Source organism: Cryptomeria japonica, chromosome 10 (assembly GCF_030272615.1).
Source record: "Cryptomeria japonica chromosome 10, Sugi_1.0, whole genome shotgun sequence".
NCBI lineage: Eukaryota > Viridiplantae > Streptophyta > Pinopsida > Cupressales > Cupressaceae > Cryptomeria > Cryptomeria japonica.
Genome location: NC_081414.1, coordinates 342,672,825 through 342,693,067, shown reverse-complemented (window position 1 = coordinate 342,693,067; position 20,243 = coordinate 342,672,825). Strand labels below are relative to the sequence as shown.

The 20,243-nt window shown below is 33.6% G+C and overlaps 1 pseudogene; it reads right to left on the bottom strand.

The window, feature by feature from the left end:
- Window positions 1-247: 247 nt before the first annotated feature.
- LOC131071486 (NAD(P)H-quinone oxidoreductase chain 4, chloroplastic-like) overlaps window positions 248-20,243 on the bottom strand; it is a 40,733-nt pseudogene continuing 20,737 nt past the window's right edge.

Genomic DNA, 20,243 nt, shown 5'->3' with positions numbered 1-20,243 from the left:
TAGGTATCAAACTATAAAGTATGGACTCAAGAATTTGAGATTGAAAGCCCTAAATTTCTTTTCCTAAGATGCAAAATTTGATACCATCAAGAATCCTCATGTGACTACCCCCATTGATATCACAAAAGTAGTGGGCCCTAAAAAAGGACATTGAAAAGATGAGGAAAAGGATTAAATTTTTTGAGATAGTCAAAGATCAATCTCCACATCCCAAAATGCATTCACACCTATCTATCTATCTATCTATCTATCTATCTCCTATAATTACAAAACCTATATGAGATATTGATGATTAGGCTATCCTTCTTTTCAAACTATGTTGACTCATAGAAGTTAGAGCTGCATAGATAATTTTCACTACTCCTATTATTATCAACCATGGTGAAAAAAGAGAATGAGCATGAGGTATAAATTCCATATTTATCCAAATCAACCCATATCCCCCTATTTTCAATAGAACTCCAGCCAAAAGCATACATGTACTATAATGTGCTTCCCCATGAGTATCTAGTAACTAGGTATGTAAAGGGAAGATTGGTAGTTTTATTGCATAAGCAATCAAAAACCCTAAATATAATAGTATTTCAATTGTGATGGGATAATCTATTTAGCTAATAATTCCAAATCAAAGGTTGGTCCATGAGATCCATAGAGACCCATACTTAAAGCTCCCATTAAGATAAAAATGGAACCAGTGATAGTATACAAAACAAATTTTGTGGCCGAATATAGACGTATTTCCCCCCCCCCCCCCTCACATGGATAAAAGTTGGTAAGCATGAATTAGTTCCAACTCTCACATGAGAAAGAAAAGTAGAATATCTCGAGAAGCAAATAACCCCAATTGGCCACTATACATTGCCAACATCAAGAAATACAATAATCGTGGATTTCGAGTAACTGCCCAAGCAGTTAAAGAAGATAAAGTAGTTACAAATCCTGTTAATAAAAGAAGTCCAATGGAAAATCCATCAATTCCCAATTTCCAATGAAAATGGATAAGATTTATCTAGTTATAATCCTCTTCCAATTGGATTAATGAATTATCAAAATGATAATGATAATGAAATAGATAGGTCATTAAAAGAAGATATAATAAGAAAATACCTAGAATATACTATCAAATCATTTTATTTCCTTTATGGGAAAATAATGGGATTAATAGCTCCATAGATATGGGCAAAATAACTAATATTGTTAACCAACGTAAATTACTCACAATGAAGAGAAAAGAGACTTTCGATATCAAAACCCATGCTTTCAATTTTGGGTCAAGTATGGGTTTTGATCGGTGAAAGAGGAAAAGGAGAATGAAAAAAATGTATGGGATGAATCTAACTATCTTTCTTTTTTCATGGACCAGTAAGCTAGACCCATACTGAGCATTGTTTCATGCCATAAATTTGCTGGACAAGCTGATTCACACCTCTTACAACCTACACCATCTTCTGTTCTTGGAGAAAAAATAATTTTCTTAGCTTTACATCCTTCCCAAGGTATGATTTTTAATACATCTATGGGACATGCTCATACACACTAGGTACAACCAATGCATGTATCATAAATTTTGACTGAATGTGCCATTGAATCTAAGGACTCCATTATTACATAAAAAGTTTTTAATTGAATAATTTTTTTAATATATGCCCAATGATTATTTATTATGAATATCAAGAAAATCAATAATTGTATTATCGGTGATAAAATGAATAGATTCAGATTCTAGCTATCTGTTTTATAAAAGAGACAGACTTGACCGAATCTGGACTAATCATGTTATATAGGTCATTTGGATAATGAGTTCAATATGAATTATGCTCTTGATTGATTGTAATACTTATAATAAATCTCTATAAAATAAAGATAAAATAGAGATCTAGATCTATTTTTAAAGAGATAGGTCTAGTATCTATTTGAATAGAAATAGGTATACAAATTCCTTGTATGGAAGGAGATCTCTATTACCATTTTGACAAATTAAATTGATCAATACAAGTTGATTTTCTATTACGATATATTTCCAGAACAATAGCTAATCTAATAGCTGCTTCAGTAGCAGCAATAGCTATAACAAAGATCGAGAAGATATCCCCTTTACTTTCCTAATATAAAAAAAATGATAATGTTAGTAGGTTTAAATTAACCGAATTGAGTATTATCTCAAGACACATAAGTTCTTTAACCATGTTTCAACTTGTTACTAGTCCATAAGTACTGATAGAGAATAAATAAGCACCTAAAATAGGCGCATGTTCGAGCATAATAAAGAAACTCCTCATACCTTAACCTCTTCAGATACAAACAAAAGTTATAACAAGTTTCTAATTTTCCATTATCAAAAGAAGAAAATGAGAAAACATAAGTAAAAAAGCTTCTACTTGAGATTCCATAGATAAAGGTGCGTGGACAACCATCTGATCTTTGTCAAAGTCCACATTAAATCCTACACAAACCAATGGGTGTAATTGAATGGCACATTCGTTTATTAAAATAGGTATAAATGCTTGTATTCCTAATCTATGTAAGGTGGGTTATCAGTTTAACAATATGGGACATTTTTGCATAATCTTGATAAACTTATAAAGCACTGAGAGGGGGGGTTGAATCAGTGATAGCAAAAACAATAACACTTTAATCCCAGACCAGTAAAAACATTTAACTAGATTACTTATGACTTTGCATGCAATCCAAAGTGTTATAAAAGCATTCACAACAAGTAAAACATTCACCATAACACAAATATTTATATGTGGAAAACCCAACTGGGAAAAACCATGGTGAGATGGAACTCATAAGTTAACTATCTATAGAAATAGGTAACTAACCGGTTAAGGTCTACAAATGTTTTGTTAGGAGTGATTCCTGTTAAAGATCCGAAGCCCTATTAGGAGCTATACCTGGTTAAAGGTAATGTCAATGGAGGATTTAGATCCAAGTTAATGAATCACCTTGTTAGAGGATTTCTACAATGAAGCTTGTTAGAGCTTACCCAGTTAGGGGATTTAAACTGTTGTAGTGATTAGAAAAAAATAGGTGGCATGATCTAGGAATAGTACATTCTGCTTGTTTAGATCCTTTTATGTTCACTCATTGCTGCATCACCGACATAATCTGCAACTCCTTCAACAAATCGCATCAACTCTAACTCATAACATAACTTGCATCTCCTATATGAAAATAACTCATCACAATGTCTTTTAATAGACATTAGATTTCATGTCGGCTCTAGAACCTCAATATAATTTCCTAGGTTCAGTGAATTTGGACAAACTTCCTTAACACATCACAAATCACCACCAAAAAAGTCAGTTGGTGGTAACACATCATGACTGGTGATAACTCATCACACAATCTGGAAAACTGGTTAGAACACCGATATCGGTTGAGTGTTGACCGCTTCAAACTCACAGACCAATTATCTCCATGCGCCTCCTTGTCTCTCTTTGCTACATCTCGAAACTGGTAAAAGTGGAATTTACCAAAACTGATTGTCTTAACTGCATATACTAGTTGTCTACATATACTGGTTTAGACACCTTCATACTGCTTAGACTTACTCTATACATATGATACCAGTTTACAATACAAAGACTTAATAGTAGTACTGATTATACCTAACTAGTATACAAAGATGACTATGACAATCAAAATATATGTGTGCCATCAATGACAACACATAAAGTCATCAGATACAAAAATCATCATCATGCCAACAATCTCCCCCTTTGGCATTGATGGCAACTCTTAGGAAAATTTTGTCAACTAAGTGTGCTTACAAAAATGTACAGAATCCCCCTTAATAGTACATATAAATTTTTGATATCACATACATATTTATACTCCCCCTTTGACAACAATGCCAAATAGAAAAGTAAAATACATACATTACATCAAAATTTGTCATCAAAAACTGCATATATAGAATCTTCAACTATTCAAGGTCATTATCCCATGTTTCTAACAACGTCTCAGTGATCTCAACATGTGTCAAAATTTGTGCAAAAAATTCTTTCATAGCATCAACAATGATCATCTCCGGGGTTGCCAAAGTTGCTTCAGAATCCATGTATGCCCTATGTAGGATTGTAACTTTTGGAATTAGCTGATTCTTCAGCTCTTTCAAGGATCTTATCCATTTCACCTATTCAAAATCATAAACTTCTAACATGTGTGGTAAGGTATCAACCTATTTACCAAAATTTAAAGCGGAATCTTGTACTAGTATATATGCATCACTTATCCTCTCAAGTCACTAGTACATTTGGGGCTAATTTTTGACGGTCGATTGTTGGAATTGTGACTACTTTTTGTTGGACTGCCCAAAAAAGTAGTCATCGAAAACTCATCGTCGGACTTGTTGATGATGCCTCTAACCGTAGGAAGTATGACGACCCCATGGACTCTACCAATGGCAAGCATGATCGCTCTTCTGGTCCAAAAAGTCGTCGAACATACAGCATCCTCATCGGATGTTTATTTAGATTGTGTTGGAATATCAATGGAAGTCTGAAACTTTGAACCAATGGGAATGTTGTTTTTCAATGGTTTTGTTGTCGGTCCATTAATATGCATCGATGACCATCTGACAAGGAAGTGTCATCGAACATACAACATCCTCATCGGATGTTTGTATAGTTTGAGTCAGAATTTTGACAGATTCTGAAAACTTTGCACTAACGAGAACGTTGTTGGTTCGATGATTCCATTGTTGGTGGAAAGCTTAGTCTCCGTCGTAATTCCAACAAACATTTTTTTTATTTTTTTAAAATTATTATTATCTAGATGTAAAGCACACCTCATTGATATGTACAATGAATGATATTCTATCCCCATCAGCTACCAATAAGGGGCATAGGTTTGAAGCAAATATGAGGCACACTGGTTTCAAGCTAATATGATCAGGTGCACCATGGTTGAGATGGTCCAACTCCTAAGAGGACTGTCTGAACCACTGAGTACTGGTAAACCTATTAAAAATGGTGCTGATAGGGAATTAACTAACCCAAATACAAGAGCCTTTAAAGCCAATCAAGGAGATGAAATGAATTTATCTACCTTGTCTAAGTTAGTTTTTCTTGGGAGATACCAAAACTTATCTACTATATATATACACATATTTCTTATAAGTATATCCCAAATTGATAATCTCATATAAAGTGTCATCCTATGTCAATACATGACATATACCTATTCAATGACATGTATATATCTCATACTAATTAGTCACTCATTATTATATATTCAACATATATTCAAAGACGATAATCATTCATTTCGGACTACATGAATATCCTCTTTAATAAAATAAATCACATGTACAAGGTTATTGGGTTGGTCGAGTCCAATAGCAAAGTACAATAGGTAAAGATAGTGTATATATATCTCATACTAAGTATTCACTTGTTATTATATATTCAACATATATTCAAAGACAATAATCATGCATTCCAGACTACATGAATATCCTCTTTAATAAAATAAATCACATGTACAAGGTTATTGGGTTGATTGAGTCCAATAGAAAAGTACAATAGGTAAAGATAGTACTAAAAATAATGTTACTAGCATCTTAAAAGAAAACATAAATGCATTATGACCACCCACAAAACACTTGATATAAAATAGTTCCAACCTTTCTTTTGTTTAAGTAACTAGGGTATTTGAATTTAAATTTTGGTATTAAAAAATAAAATTTTAAAGGTCATCTCTCCCCCTGTATAGTTCAACATGCCCACATGTTTACTCCTAAAAAATTTCAACTCATTTAGATATCTTATTTTCTAGTTATGAAATTGATCTTGGGACCTATGGGTTATGGGCCCATAATATACTTAAGTGAAGCTAGCATAAACCATATCAATTATGTTCAATTACATCAATCTTCACTTGGAGTGTTTAATATACATATCATCAATGATTACAATGCTTATTTCAATATACATTTGAATTGCAACTTGCAATAATATATGAAAGAGAAAGAACATGTGTTGAGGGAGGTGGAAGTTCTCTCCAAGGTGATCACGAATTGAGTCTGTCGGTCCCTAACGGTGGTTTGCAATGCCACCTAACCACGTGGAACCCTTAGGTCCACCCCATCGTGCTTGTGGAGATAGTTCCAAATAGCCAATCAAAGTATACAAGGGGGATGATAGGCTCTTACATGCCATACACGATGCATACATGACACAAGTAATGGAACAATACAATGCAACATCAATAGAGAAGGATGATACCAAGTCATGAATCCACATAGGGTCACTACTTTAAAACTACACAAGGCATTAGATTCTAGAGTGCAGTGGAGGAAGTGTCATCGTATGTCTTTTCGCACAAGTCCCAATGCTCTATGTGCGGGCTTTCCTTTCATTGTATGTACTCATGGGGACGCACCATATGGAACCAAGTATTCTCTCATATGGATGAGAATGACAATCACATAATCTCTATGTTGCATGAGTGGGTATGTCTCTTTGCACAAGTTCCAACGCTCCATGTGCAAGCATGCCTTTCATCGTATGTGCTACTTGGGGATGGACCATATGGAACCAAGCATTCTCTCATGTGAACGAGAACAATGATCACATAATCCTTGTGTGAGTGGGCATGCCTCTTTGCACAAGTCCCAACACTCCATGTGTGAGTATGCCTTCCCAAAACACCCTTGGTGTTGTGATAGCCCCCAAGGCATGCTCAAGGAACCAATTTTCTTGTTATTTGTTTTAACCCAAGTCTATTGTTATGTTATCAATTGATTACAAAACTCCCCAAACATGAATGCCAAGCATACCACTTTCAGACGAGGGACACGAGTGGGAGCCACTCCCTAGTCTCACTCTAGGACTAAGCTCATGCCATATCTAAATGCAAGATATCTCAAATACATCTGTCTCAATTGCAAAATGCCATTTTCATACATAAGCAAGACATACTCAATTGAGCACAACACCAAGAGAACGGATCCCAATTAATCCCTTATCAAAATTCACATATATGTTATCATGATTCCATAATAGAATATCATCTCAAAATCATCAAATACCACTTTTCAATAATTCCCAAGTTTAGACCAAAAACCAATCATGAGGCCAATTACCATTGCTGAATGAATGAATGAAATATTTTAATGACATCCATGAGACTAAATAGTCTATGGGACCAAGACAAACACCCTTAACTGATGGACCTCAAAAACCCTAAAATTTCAAAGTGCATAAAATGAAAATGCAAGATTAGCCTTTTGATTCTAATCAACTGAACAATACAATACTCCCTCAATTTGTCATTTCAACATCCCAAATAGAATTGAACAACATAACCTCATATATACTCATAATTTCAAAATTTCATTCATACAAATCATATAATCATCCAAATGGAGAGATTTAAATTGGAAGAATACTTTAATTCACTCAACAATTCATTTGCAACAAACTAAAATCAATTCAATTGAAAAACAAAGGAGGAATTTGAGTTTCTACCTCAAAGTTGACCATATCTTCAAATTGACAATGTAATTGAACATAATTGAGATGAGACATGAGTTTCTTAAGTGAATTTACCCATAAACTATGTACAATTGTTTGAATTATTTTAGCATAAACCACAATGAATCTACACCTATAGTCCAAAGTAATCTAGCGAGGCATGCTATCTAAAATCCAAAATCATGAGTATTGGATCCAAGAGTATAGCACAAAAATTCAATTATAGCAATCTATTATACATAATATATCAAAGCAATTTGCAACCATATCTATTTAAGAACGGTTCAACATATAAACTCTTATCTTTATTTTTTTTGGTAAGGATTATCAGCTATAATGAATATATAATACTGTAAAGAAGTCTTTATTGTTAATTATATAAATGGAGATATGTATAATATGGCATCGTTATATATATTTAATTGTAATAGATAAGATTTGAAAAATATGTTTTATGTTTATATGTATTTATTCAAATAACTAATCTTTTGTCATTGAAATATAAGGATATATACCACTTTATTACTGTTGAAAATTACTCACTAAGAATTAAAACAAAATAAATCTAGGATATGGAACAAAATTTTCTTAAGGTTTGACAATGAATGTATCCCTCAAATCAATCACAAAATTAACTATATAGATCAATATCTTACTTGAAATCACATAGAGAAAGCTTATTGATTGACTATGAACATGTTACCTTAGGATGAGCTTAGATATGAATTTGGAGTTATCAAAGCAATGTTAACAGTATGTATCAGACATATGGGATAGAAACATAGAGAAAGTGGAATATAAGATAGGTGAGAGTGAAGTGCCTTGGATGGAATGTTGGAAGAGATATGTGGGACCTCTGCACACCCCTTAGAAGTATTTAGAATCCATAAAAAGGTGCCATAGACCAAATATTAATGACTGTCCTAAGGGTACCAATTGTGACAATCACAAGTTTACCAGTGATACTGCCTACTCAAACAAGTTGTGTTTGCGAACCCCACTAGATGTGTATATGTAATGGTAATGAAATGTCCTAAGAGTAGCCCTTACACCAGTATGCACAAACCTTGGTGTCACAATGGTGTTGGTGTGGCCTTGGGCCAATGGTGGTTGACTGTTACAATTAGGACAATGATCTCAAACACAATTTATGGTGTTTATAACTCTAATGTCCCAATATACTTGTATATATTTTCACAAAACAATTAACAACCCAACCATAGCTATTAATAAGATTTCCCCATAAAATACATGAAAAACATATCATCATTGATAGGATAACTGACTTGCATTTAGTAAGAGACCTCAATGAGTGGAGTTTCATGCTGAAAAGAGTACTTGCAATAAAGATATTGAAATCAATGAGACATTATGCATTCAAAAATCCACAAGGAAGATCTAATATTTATGAATGAAATTGCAAATCAATCTAAGTTACATGTTTGATATCTTACGTATATCATGGCAACATAAAATGTATATATGCACTCAACATACCTCTTTGCTTGTTTATTTGAGAATGTTGCTAGGAATTAATAGGTGAATGATATATTGATCTACACATGAATCACTTGTACTTTCTCGATACTTTCATCCCTTGGTCAAGGCCGCATACCCCCTAACACTTGAATATTGTTTCCACCCTCATGATTACTTGAAGTCCATGCTCAAATCACACTAAATGACAATAGTTAGTACAAAATAGTGACTATAGCCAAGGAAGCCCAGATTTACTCATACTCAACATAATAAGAAATAACTAAATCATCTAGACCATTATTCATAACATAACCTCTTTTTTCACATCATGGAAGGCCAAAATTACAAGATCACGCTTCTTCGAAGGGGCCATTGTTCAGAGCCACCAAACTATCAACAAGAGTAGAAGCTATTAGGCTAATACAATTTTAGGACATATAAAGAGTTGAATCAGAAGCGAGATCATGAAGCATACAATAAAGAGGTATTCATGGAATAGACATCTAAAAACATCTCATTCATGAAGTAACAAAATGCTAAAGAAAATGGCAAGTAATAAAAAAACTTACAAGGATGAGGCATATTCATAACTTTTGTAGTCCCGCCATGAATATGAACACTAGAAGCAACTCCTATTGTTAGTGTACATACAAGACAATATGGGAGTTCATTATACCCAACAACTTGTGGTGTTGTTGTTTGTGTTGGCTCTGTTGGACCCTGCAATTAAGATTCAATAAACATTATTCAATAAGATTAACTGTGCAAGATTAATCTGGGGTTGAAGAAGCTTAGCCATAGAATCCAGATTCTGGAAACTATCAACACTGGTGAAGGGAAGACTATGGCAGGTTATATGGAGGATTTGACCAAAACTATTGCTAAAGCTGAAAATATAAGAGACTCCTTCAACCCCAGATTTGAGCAAATTGAGAAAGACCTGATTGAGAGGAAAGTAAATGCTAATGCTATGGATCAAACAATGTCAGAAACTGTTAGTAAATTCAGCAAAATTGAGGAATGTCTCAAAAGTATCGTAGAGCAAAGCTTAAACATTCTGAAGGTCTTTGTTGGCAATACCAAAACCCTCATTAGTAAATTGGATGAGGAGAAGGACACCCTAAAAATTGAACCTAACACTGAAGGCACAAGAGATGTTCAAGGACCCATAACAAGAACTAGAGGTAAAAAGAAGGAGAAGAAGCCAAATAAGGACCTAGATTAACTCAAAGTTGTTGCGGCCAACTATGACCAGCTGGTGATTAAGGCGGAGGACCTCCTCAGGACTCTATAAGTGTATAGTGTTTTCTTGGTTTCTATTGTTTTGTTGATTCTATATTTTGTTGTCCTTTCTATTTACTGGCTTTATTTCCAGTCATTTTGTAAGCTATTTTTATATGTTTTGGATACTCTATGATGATCTTTTTTAATCTCCTATGTTAAAGGTTTCGGGTCCTGAAAACCTATTTTTCTTATTAATCAGAACTATGCAACATAATGAAATATTGAAACGTGTGTTATCTTGTTGAGCTTCACTTGGTTTCAAGAATAGTTTAATATTCTCTACTTAACAGGGCCAACCGTGTGAAGGTGGAAGCTCATTTGGCCCCTCCCCCCCCTAACATCACTCTAAATTCCCCGTTAACATCTTATAACATTCATTCATTCATTCTACCATTAAAAAAATATAACATTCATTCTTTAATATCACATAACGTTCATTAACACATAACATTGATTGACATTAATTAACACGCAAGATTCATCAATATTAATTAACACATATCATCCATAACCATTAATTAGCACATAATTACATTCACTAACACATTAAAATCAATCATTATCAAATAAGGTAGATTACGATCATTTTTTTTTTTTTTTTTTCTTTGAAGCTATGAAAAGACTAAGTGGAACATCAGTTTCTTCATCATTTTCCCCCTCTACAGTTGTTCTACCCTCTGCTCGTGATCTCGATGTATGCCTAGTCCTATACTAAGGACGAGGACACTAAAGCGAAGGGGGGTCCTCTGCAATAACAAAGAAATGGGTTAAATTCAAAACATTTTTTATTATTGTTACAAGTATTTCATTAATTTAGAGAACATAATTGTTGTGCTCTTTACCCGATGGGGCCACATCATTTTGTCTAGCCCCAACCTCAACATGCTGAACACCCTCTAGATCATCTGGAGTTGAAATACTAAAGGTTACATTAATGCTGAACACCAATTGCAATTATATTTGTTTAAAGGAATAACAGTGGTCCTCTTTACCTGAGTGGGGAACATCACGTTCCTGATGTTGTGTACCCAGATCATGCTCCACTTGGTCACCACTGACTACGTGCTCTAAAATATTAACAAAAAAAGTTACATTAATTACTACTCTAATTACAAATTAAGATGTTTAATTGTATTAATAACTACATAAATAAATTTGAATAGCAAATGAATACCTCCACTACTGAGATGCACATCCGGACCTTCATATGTAGGTGGTGTTTCACGATTAGTAGGCTGCATTCCAATGTCACGCACATTGTTATCATTTCTTTCTTATTTAAAACAAATATAGTCACTTTATGTTGGAACTCAACATCAATTAGATTATTGGTAAAGTATTCAATTTGAAATAATTTCCATTTAGCATATTTACCCGTGTGACGGATGCACTCAAATATTGTGTATTCCCACTCAATTATCGTAGCCGATCAGCCATGGCTAAATAGCCTTACTGGTAGGCAATTCTCTTGTCATCTTCTATCGGCACTCTATTGAATTCAGAGCCCTGCATTTTTGCTTGGTATCGTGAATTTTGCTTGCATTGTTTGATTAAAAAAAATCGTTTGCAATTTACTAATATTTTGATGCAATATTTTGTTTACATGAGATACTTGCAATTCGTGCAACAAGTTTCATATAACCACCAGAGCCGAGTTTGTGTTGCCCATTTTTTTCTTGTCTTGCCTTGGTTGCCTTTGATGTGTCACTCAGTCTATAAAAAGTTTAAAATATGCTAGATTATATAAATATAAAGAGTAATTATTTAGTACATAATTACATTATTAATAGTATCTCATACCTTCTTCTAGCTTTTGGTGGTGTATTTCCTTTTTCCCTTTCAATTCTCTCCTTGGCATCCAAAATCAGGTCCTTCCACTCCCTCTCTAGAATCATGGGGGGATGCTCGTACTTTAGGTTCCTTTCTAAATAGGTCCTGTATTGGTCCCTCACATACTTTAGATATGTGCCAGCTTTTTCAAGAAGCTTGGTTTTGTCAAAGGTGTCATTTCCAAACCACTCAACCATTTGGTTTGTCAATTCATCTTTTAACCTTTTTTCTTGGTCATTCCACCTTTTAAAGAAAAAACAAACCTATTAGATTCAAAAATGAACTGAAGCTACATTTATTACAGTTTAAGAAATGGATCAAAGGAAAACTATTCTAGCAATGATATGAAATCAAAATAGTGGATTAGGGTCAGTTCACATATGATGTACCACCTTTTACATATGGTGGGCCCAAATATCTGCAATGCAATGTCACTAAGATGTTTATAGAAAATATAATTTCCTGCAAAAAATTCATGGGATCATTAGTCCAAAATGAGTGATCATAAAGTAAATTACAATTATACTATATATAATAATAATTTTAAAGTACTTGGAACCTTTTGTATCTTTAAGGGAATCGTTTCTTTGTCGCTCACCACCAATGTGGCCTGCAACGTTCCCATACTAGCAATACGAGAAGATCCAGGAAATGATGGTATGTTATCAACAGTAGTCACCTCTGGCACATCCTCATGTGCATCTCCTCTAGCAAAAAATGAATCCACTATGAAATGCCCCCAAGAAAGAACACTTGAAGGGAGATAAACACATAACAGAAGATAGAGAAAAAGAGGGATCTACCAATAGTGGGTGGGCCAATATGACGTTCAGTAGAGGATGTCTGCATGCTACGTGTTGCCAACATTGCAGTTGGCAATACAAGTGGGGCTAACCTCTGATGAGGTGGTGGTGACATTTGCATAGGAACATTGATAGCACCTGAAGAATAATATATTAAATATATGAAAAGTGCAAGAATCGTAAACAAGGATGAACCTTTATTTTGAAGATTGATAGTATCAAGTATGATGTGTTTTGGGTACTCAAAGTGATAAGCCAAGCAAGCGATAGTATAAGAAAATTGTCATCACCTAAAGTACCTATAACACCCTGATCATGGCAATGAATTTCATAAGGGTAGATAAATTGCTATGAAAACAACATGTACATATTTTAGTTAATGACATAAAAGTGAATAAAATATAAACCATTATTGAACTTTTGTTATAATTAAAGATTTCATTACTGCTTACTTGCACCCTCTCTCGTATCTCATCAGTCGTAGGATGCACGACTGCCAAAGCAATAATCTCTTTAGTAATTTTTCTAAGAGGCTTTTTTATGAATTCCATAGGGTGTGTGGAATTTTTAGGGTCATCATTGCTTAATCCTATTGAGTCCATGCCCCTAGAGAGGTTCTTAGGTACTGCAGCTCCCTTTCCCTTTCCCCGAACATCCGTCTATGTCAAGAATCTAAATCATTAAAAAAAAGAACATATTAATGTAACAATTTGTTTCTATCTAATTTGTACAATTACAATGAGGTTTACCTACTAGGTAGAAGTTTCGCGACCTACATCCCTGTCTGTGATATGTGATGGATCCATGTCACCCTATGACAAAGAAAAAATATAAAAAACATTAGCGAAATTGAACCAATAGACTTAGCAAAAAAACTTCATAATAAAAAGGTATATTGGATTGATTAATTGGAGGTTGGTTAATTTAAATGGTATATAGTACATACCACCCCCATGATATTAACTTTGTTTGTATCTATACGATTCAAACTGTAATTGATTAGAAGCTCTTCGCCTACACTTATTGATTTTATTGCACATATGAATATATGATTTCCGTCACGCACCTCAAATATGCAATTGGGTTGTTTATTAGTTGACCCAGGTCACGTACTATTTATTAAACTTGAAATATTCCCTGTTGCTTTTGGCCAACCATCAATGTATATAGCCACTCATTTACTTTGATCATTATCTTTTTGTTGTATATAATTTGTTGATAGTACATACCTACGCATACTTTTTTTATATTGAACAATCTGCATCCAATTATTGTAATTGTAACAAGGTCCAACAAACTCCATCAATGCAATAACTTTGTTGTAACAAACCTTTATGTTGTCCATGGAAGATAAGCCGAAACCATGTAACGACGAAGGTTCTATGCGATATATCCTATCGTTAACACAAAAATCGGTGTTTATTGGAGGAAGTTCCTTGGGCACCCATTGTTTCTGTAGATGTTTGTACCTCAGTGGAACCTCAATGTCGCCTTTGGTCTCATCATCATAAGAACATGACCCCCCTTGAGCAAGGAAAAATTTCATGTGTTTATTGAATTTTCTTCTAATCTTTTGACCTCTTGTTGATCTCCCTATTGTAGACCTACTACATGTCTCACTTTCATTTTCTATTCCTGCATTTCCCTCACTCGGCAAAGACAAATCTGACAAATACCTATTTGGGGGGTACTTGCACTCCATTAAATGAGAGAGTTAATTGGTAATGAGAGAGAAATTTTTCAAATGAGGGTAATGTTGATGAAGAAGTCAGCCCTAAAGTTGATTTTGGGATTAAAATTTGAATAACTTCAACTGGGGCCTCAAGTGTTGATAATTGTAGTAGATTTGCTGCTAATGTCGAGGCTTGAAAAACTGAGGAAGTTTGTTTTCCAAGTAATTTAAAAAAAATAAACTGTTTCTATAGGGTGTATTGACTAGTTATACCTGTCCATCCATGAGACTATGTAGGATCCTCGTCAAAGGGGTTCAGTTCTTGCACATGTAATTCAATTATCTTATGTTAGCTAAAAATTACATAGTACACAACATGAACAACATGAACTTTGTAGACAAAAAGGGTATTAAATAATAAAAAGATGTTGTCATCAAAATCATTGTAAATTTTTTAATTCCTTACCTTTACTTTATGAAGACTATGCAGGATCCTCAACTAAAATGTTGACGATGTCTATAGTCAACGACCTGTTCCCACCAAGGGTGACAACATCACACAGGGACTATACATGAAATCAACACCATCAATTGAGCATCATAAGCATTACTACATTTGTAAGTTGATAAATAATAAATGCATATGTATCTTAAGCATCATAAGCATCACATGATGTATCATCATATATGTAATTAGGCATCATAATTAGCATTACATATATGTCATCATAAACATGTAATCCATCACATATGTATCATAAATCACCATCCATCACATAGGTAACAAACAATCCACATTCTATAAATAAACACAAAGTTTTAAAAATGTCACATGTATCATCATAAACATGTAATCCATCACATATGTATTTTAAATCAACATCCATCCCATAGCTAATAAACAATCCAAATTCCATAAATAAACACAAAGTTTAAAAAATGTCACATAAATAGTCACTCTCCCTATCTCCATCTCCATATTAAAAGGTGCATCATGAATTAATTATGTAATGGCATTAGAATTTAAAACATAATGAATTAATTATGTAAAAAAAATTCTATCAAGAAATCAATATTAAATAGATAATATACTAATCACATACCTCATACATTTCATTCATCATCATGAATATCATGATCATCATCGCCATCATCATCATCATCATCATCATCATCATCATCATCATCATCATCATCATCATCATCATCATCATCATCACCACCACCACCACCATCATCATCTTCGCCATCAGCATCAGCATCAGCATCAACATCAACATCAGCATCAGCATCATCATCATCATCATCATCATCATCTTCTTCTTCTTCTTCTTCATCATCATCATCATCGAGAAACTATCGATCATGATCATCATCGACTTCATCTTCTACTTCTTTGGTATCTCCTTCTTCCATCACATTATACTTTATTGGCCTTCCTCTTGGATCATGTCTAACAACAAATGACCAACCCAGGTTTATGTGGAACCTTTGAGTAAAATACTTTCTCACATTGGCTTGGAAGAACATAGGGCTCATCCCCAACTAGTTCAAATGACCTTGTATTAACCGTTGTAAAACCATTGGCATGTTCAATAATAGTTCTATTAGGATCATTTTTATTCAATCGTAGCCTGTACCATTTGACGACGAACAAAACTAATTTGAAGGAATTAAAGTCACACTCAAGTATATCATCCAAAATGCCATAGTATCAATTTGAGACTGTTGAGGATGTATGTCATTTCTTGATGAAATATTTGTCACCTCAAAGACTGCAGTGATGCTAGAATCACAAGTTTTCTTCGTGTCATCCAACTTTTTTATGTGAAATTTATGACCATTGCAACACATAGCGTTGTGGTGTTCGACCTATGATATGTCAAACATGTAAAATTTATTGCATTGTGAGTTGATAAACATATGGGTGATTAATAAATTTATACGTACCTATTTATCTCTTAAACCATATGCTAAATCAATTTCCCTTTGCATAACATTGGAATCTCCATTATGATGAGCTTCTTTAACCAATGAAGCCACACCTTCCCATGTTAATATGTGTCTAGAATGTTGACAATGTTTAATCCATACTGTCATCCAATCAAGATTGTTTGCAATATACAAATGTAGTGCATCCCACTCTCGACCAACTGTACAAAAAATAAATAGATGTCTTACAATCGATTTATTTTTAAGATTAAGAATTAATTAACTACAATAACATCTTATAATTACCTCTCACTTTCCTCAATCTACCTTTCCCCATCAAGTACTCCCCTTCAAATTTCTTTATAGGGTTGCGATCCCAAATGTGATCCATGTGGATCTTTGCTGCAAACTTAAGAAGATATTCAGAAATGTACACCATAGTCTGGTATACCATATATCCCTCCACCATAGAATACTCAGGATGTGCTCTTTGTTGAACCAAAACCTTCAAAAATTTCAAGTGCCTCTCAACCATCCACATTGACCTAGTGTGTACAGGTCCACACAATTCAATCTCCTCAACTTGGTGTATGAGGTAGTGTTCTTGTGCATTGAAAAAAGCTGGAGGTAGACACTTTTGCATTTCACACATTATATGAGGAATTTTTCTCTTCCAATATTTTATATCTTCTTTATGGATTTCTTTACATGACAACCACCTATAGGATATTCAAGACTCAAAAATATATATTACATAACAAGTAAAACAAATCACAAATATAATATCTATACAACGAATTGAACAAATATCACTACTTACCTTGTGTATTTTCCAAGATCATATATGACTTGCTTGACATTATTGTTGAAGTCATCTGGGAGAGATAAAGGTAGAACGTACTGCAACAATTTTAAAATTATCTTTTCATTTTTTTCTAACATAATACAGTGAAAAGTACACATACGCGTAGTACTTAAATACATAGTAAAAACACAAGAACATGAATTACCTTAATGAAGGTATGCCAATCATGCGTTTTCATCCCTGGCCCAAATTCACTTTTCTTTGATATGAGATTGTTTATGTTCACAACAAATCCCGTGGGAAATAGAATTTTTCATATGACTTCTTTTATAGCATTGCTTTGTTGGTCCATTAATAACCAAGGAAGCTCACTTATATTAATCTGGTCTCCATGGCTATTTGATTGAATGACATTTATCATTGCATGATTGGAATCCTGAATGTCACTACATATTTTGACAATTTTTTCTTTGTCACACCTTCCATCCAATATTTTCCATAATGTCTTTGTTATATTCTTTCCAATATGCATAGTATCAAACAAATGCACAATTTGTAACTGCTCGTAGTAGGGAAACCTACTAAATTGTCGGGGATAAATTTTTATTCCCTTAGGAAGGTGGTCATTTATGCCTTCACGACCTTCATGATCATCAATCACATCATTGGTAAACAAAACAAAATAGAAAAGATGTTTAATGACATAAACCATTAGATGGAATGACATTACCTTGACAATTAATTATATTATATTCCAACTTCCACAGGTGAAGTGTCATTCTTCATGGCTTTGATGTATTCTCTTCTTTCCCATTGAAAATATGTTTTTTAGTATTTCGATACTTATGATTTTTGTGGAGAAAGTGCCTATACTCATCAAACACCTACTTTCCTAAACTTTGTGAATGACAAGATTTCATCTTTGGACCACAAACTGGACATGCAAATTTTCCCTTTGTTTGAAGACCTACAAGATAATGTATAATTGGATTAAATGTGATAATTTTTTGAACTATAATGTTCATGAACAACTTAAACACTATAACATACCACAAAAATGTCATGTTAGCCTTGGGGAATCATGTATTTTCCATAGAAGCATCGCATGGAATTGAAATTGTCTATGTCCTATTGGTCTAGAGACATCATACATAGTGACACCATTCCATAACTCCAACAACCCATTGATAAGATGCTCGATATATACATTCATATCTTTAACTTGGTACTTAACTAATCAAATGAACAAAAACATTACATAATTATTATGACCATTTTATTGCAATATTTATAATTAAATGTAGACGACTATATTTAAATGATAAAATACCTGGAACAATCATTGCCAACATTATGTGCTCCCTCTTTATTGACATACATTAAGGAATTTTATTGTTGATAACAAAAATAGGCCACACTGAGTAAACAGATCTCATCTCTCCAAATGGATTGACACCATCCACTGCCAATGAAAGCCTGAGATTATCAGGTTCTTCTTTAAAGTGTGGCCACTTTTCCTCTATGCCCACAAATGTTGAACCATTCGCAGTCATTTGAATAATCTCATCTCAATTTCTATTGCATGCATGGTAATCCATAAATTGTGCCAAGCTAGTGCACTTGAATAATCATTGCATACGTGGAATAATGGGAATATAGCGAAGAACCTTGAGAGGAACCCTTTTTGTTATTTGATATGTACGATATCTACTGATATGACATTCAAGGCATTCAATTCAAAATTCATGTTGTTTGTGATATATAATATGATCATTGGGACAAGCATCTATTGCTTGATACTCCATTCCAATATCTTTCATAATGGTAGATAATTCTTGGTATGAGCGAGGTAGAATATTTGATGGTGGTAACAAAAAATCACCTATCAATCTACAACAAAAAAAATTATAATTTTTTAATATAAAGAATATTAATGGTACAACATGATTCACCATTTATTATGACATATATGACATACCTTAACATACGTGAGATTGTAATGTTGGATAAACCATTCATAACCTTCAAGTTCACCAACAACAATATAGTGGAGAGAAGAGTTGTTTGCAAGCCTTCGTAAAGGGCCTCAAATTCCTTCTCAAGTAGAGGGACATCATGAACAACATCAAGGTCATCTTCATCATCATGATCAGCTACACGAGTACTAAATGTGTCATGGATCAATGTATTTGTACCATCATCTTCAATTGTGTTTTGTAGCTCATGATCATCATCTTCCATGGGATCATTATCTTCAACTTCGATATTCACACCTCCATGTTCGTCCACTTCGAAAACCATATTCTCTGGGTTGTGTTGATCCATATCATGTGCTTTGCGGTGCTCGACCTATATAAAATTGATAAACATAAATAAACCATGATCATGATCTCATCATCAAGTGATTTATTATGTATATAAATTGTTAAAATGATATAATGAAAAAATTACCAATGGATGATAATCATGTTCACCTTCAATGTGACCATGCAGCCTACATTGTTTCTTAGCTATTTTGATTAGAAGTCTTCTAGTCTTTAACCCCTTACAAATTTTGCAGGGAAAATGACATTTTCCATCACCTTTTCTTTTCAAGTTAGACCACAGTCTAGCAATTGTCTCCTTATTTTGTTATTTGCTGATATTGTCTGACTTGGTCTTTCTTCATAGGCAACAAAATTTGGCTATAGAACTAGTTATATAGAAGTTGAAATGTTAGTTATGAAATCGCATTTTAGTATAATATAACAAATTAAATTACTTGAACATAGAAATTATCGTCATTGAACCAAAACCATTTAACTCTTCTTTTCATCTCAAAACATATCTAATGGCTTTGTGGTATGTAATCCTTGTATCATATCTTAAGTTGACTAATGTCTAATTGGGGTAATGCATGAGTGTCTAATGTGAATTCATCATCAATGTTGTGAAGTCATCAAGAGTATGGTGAT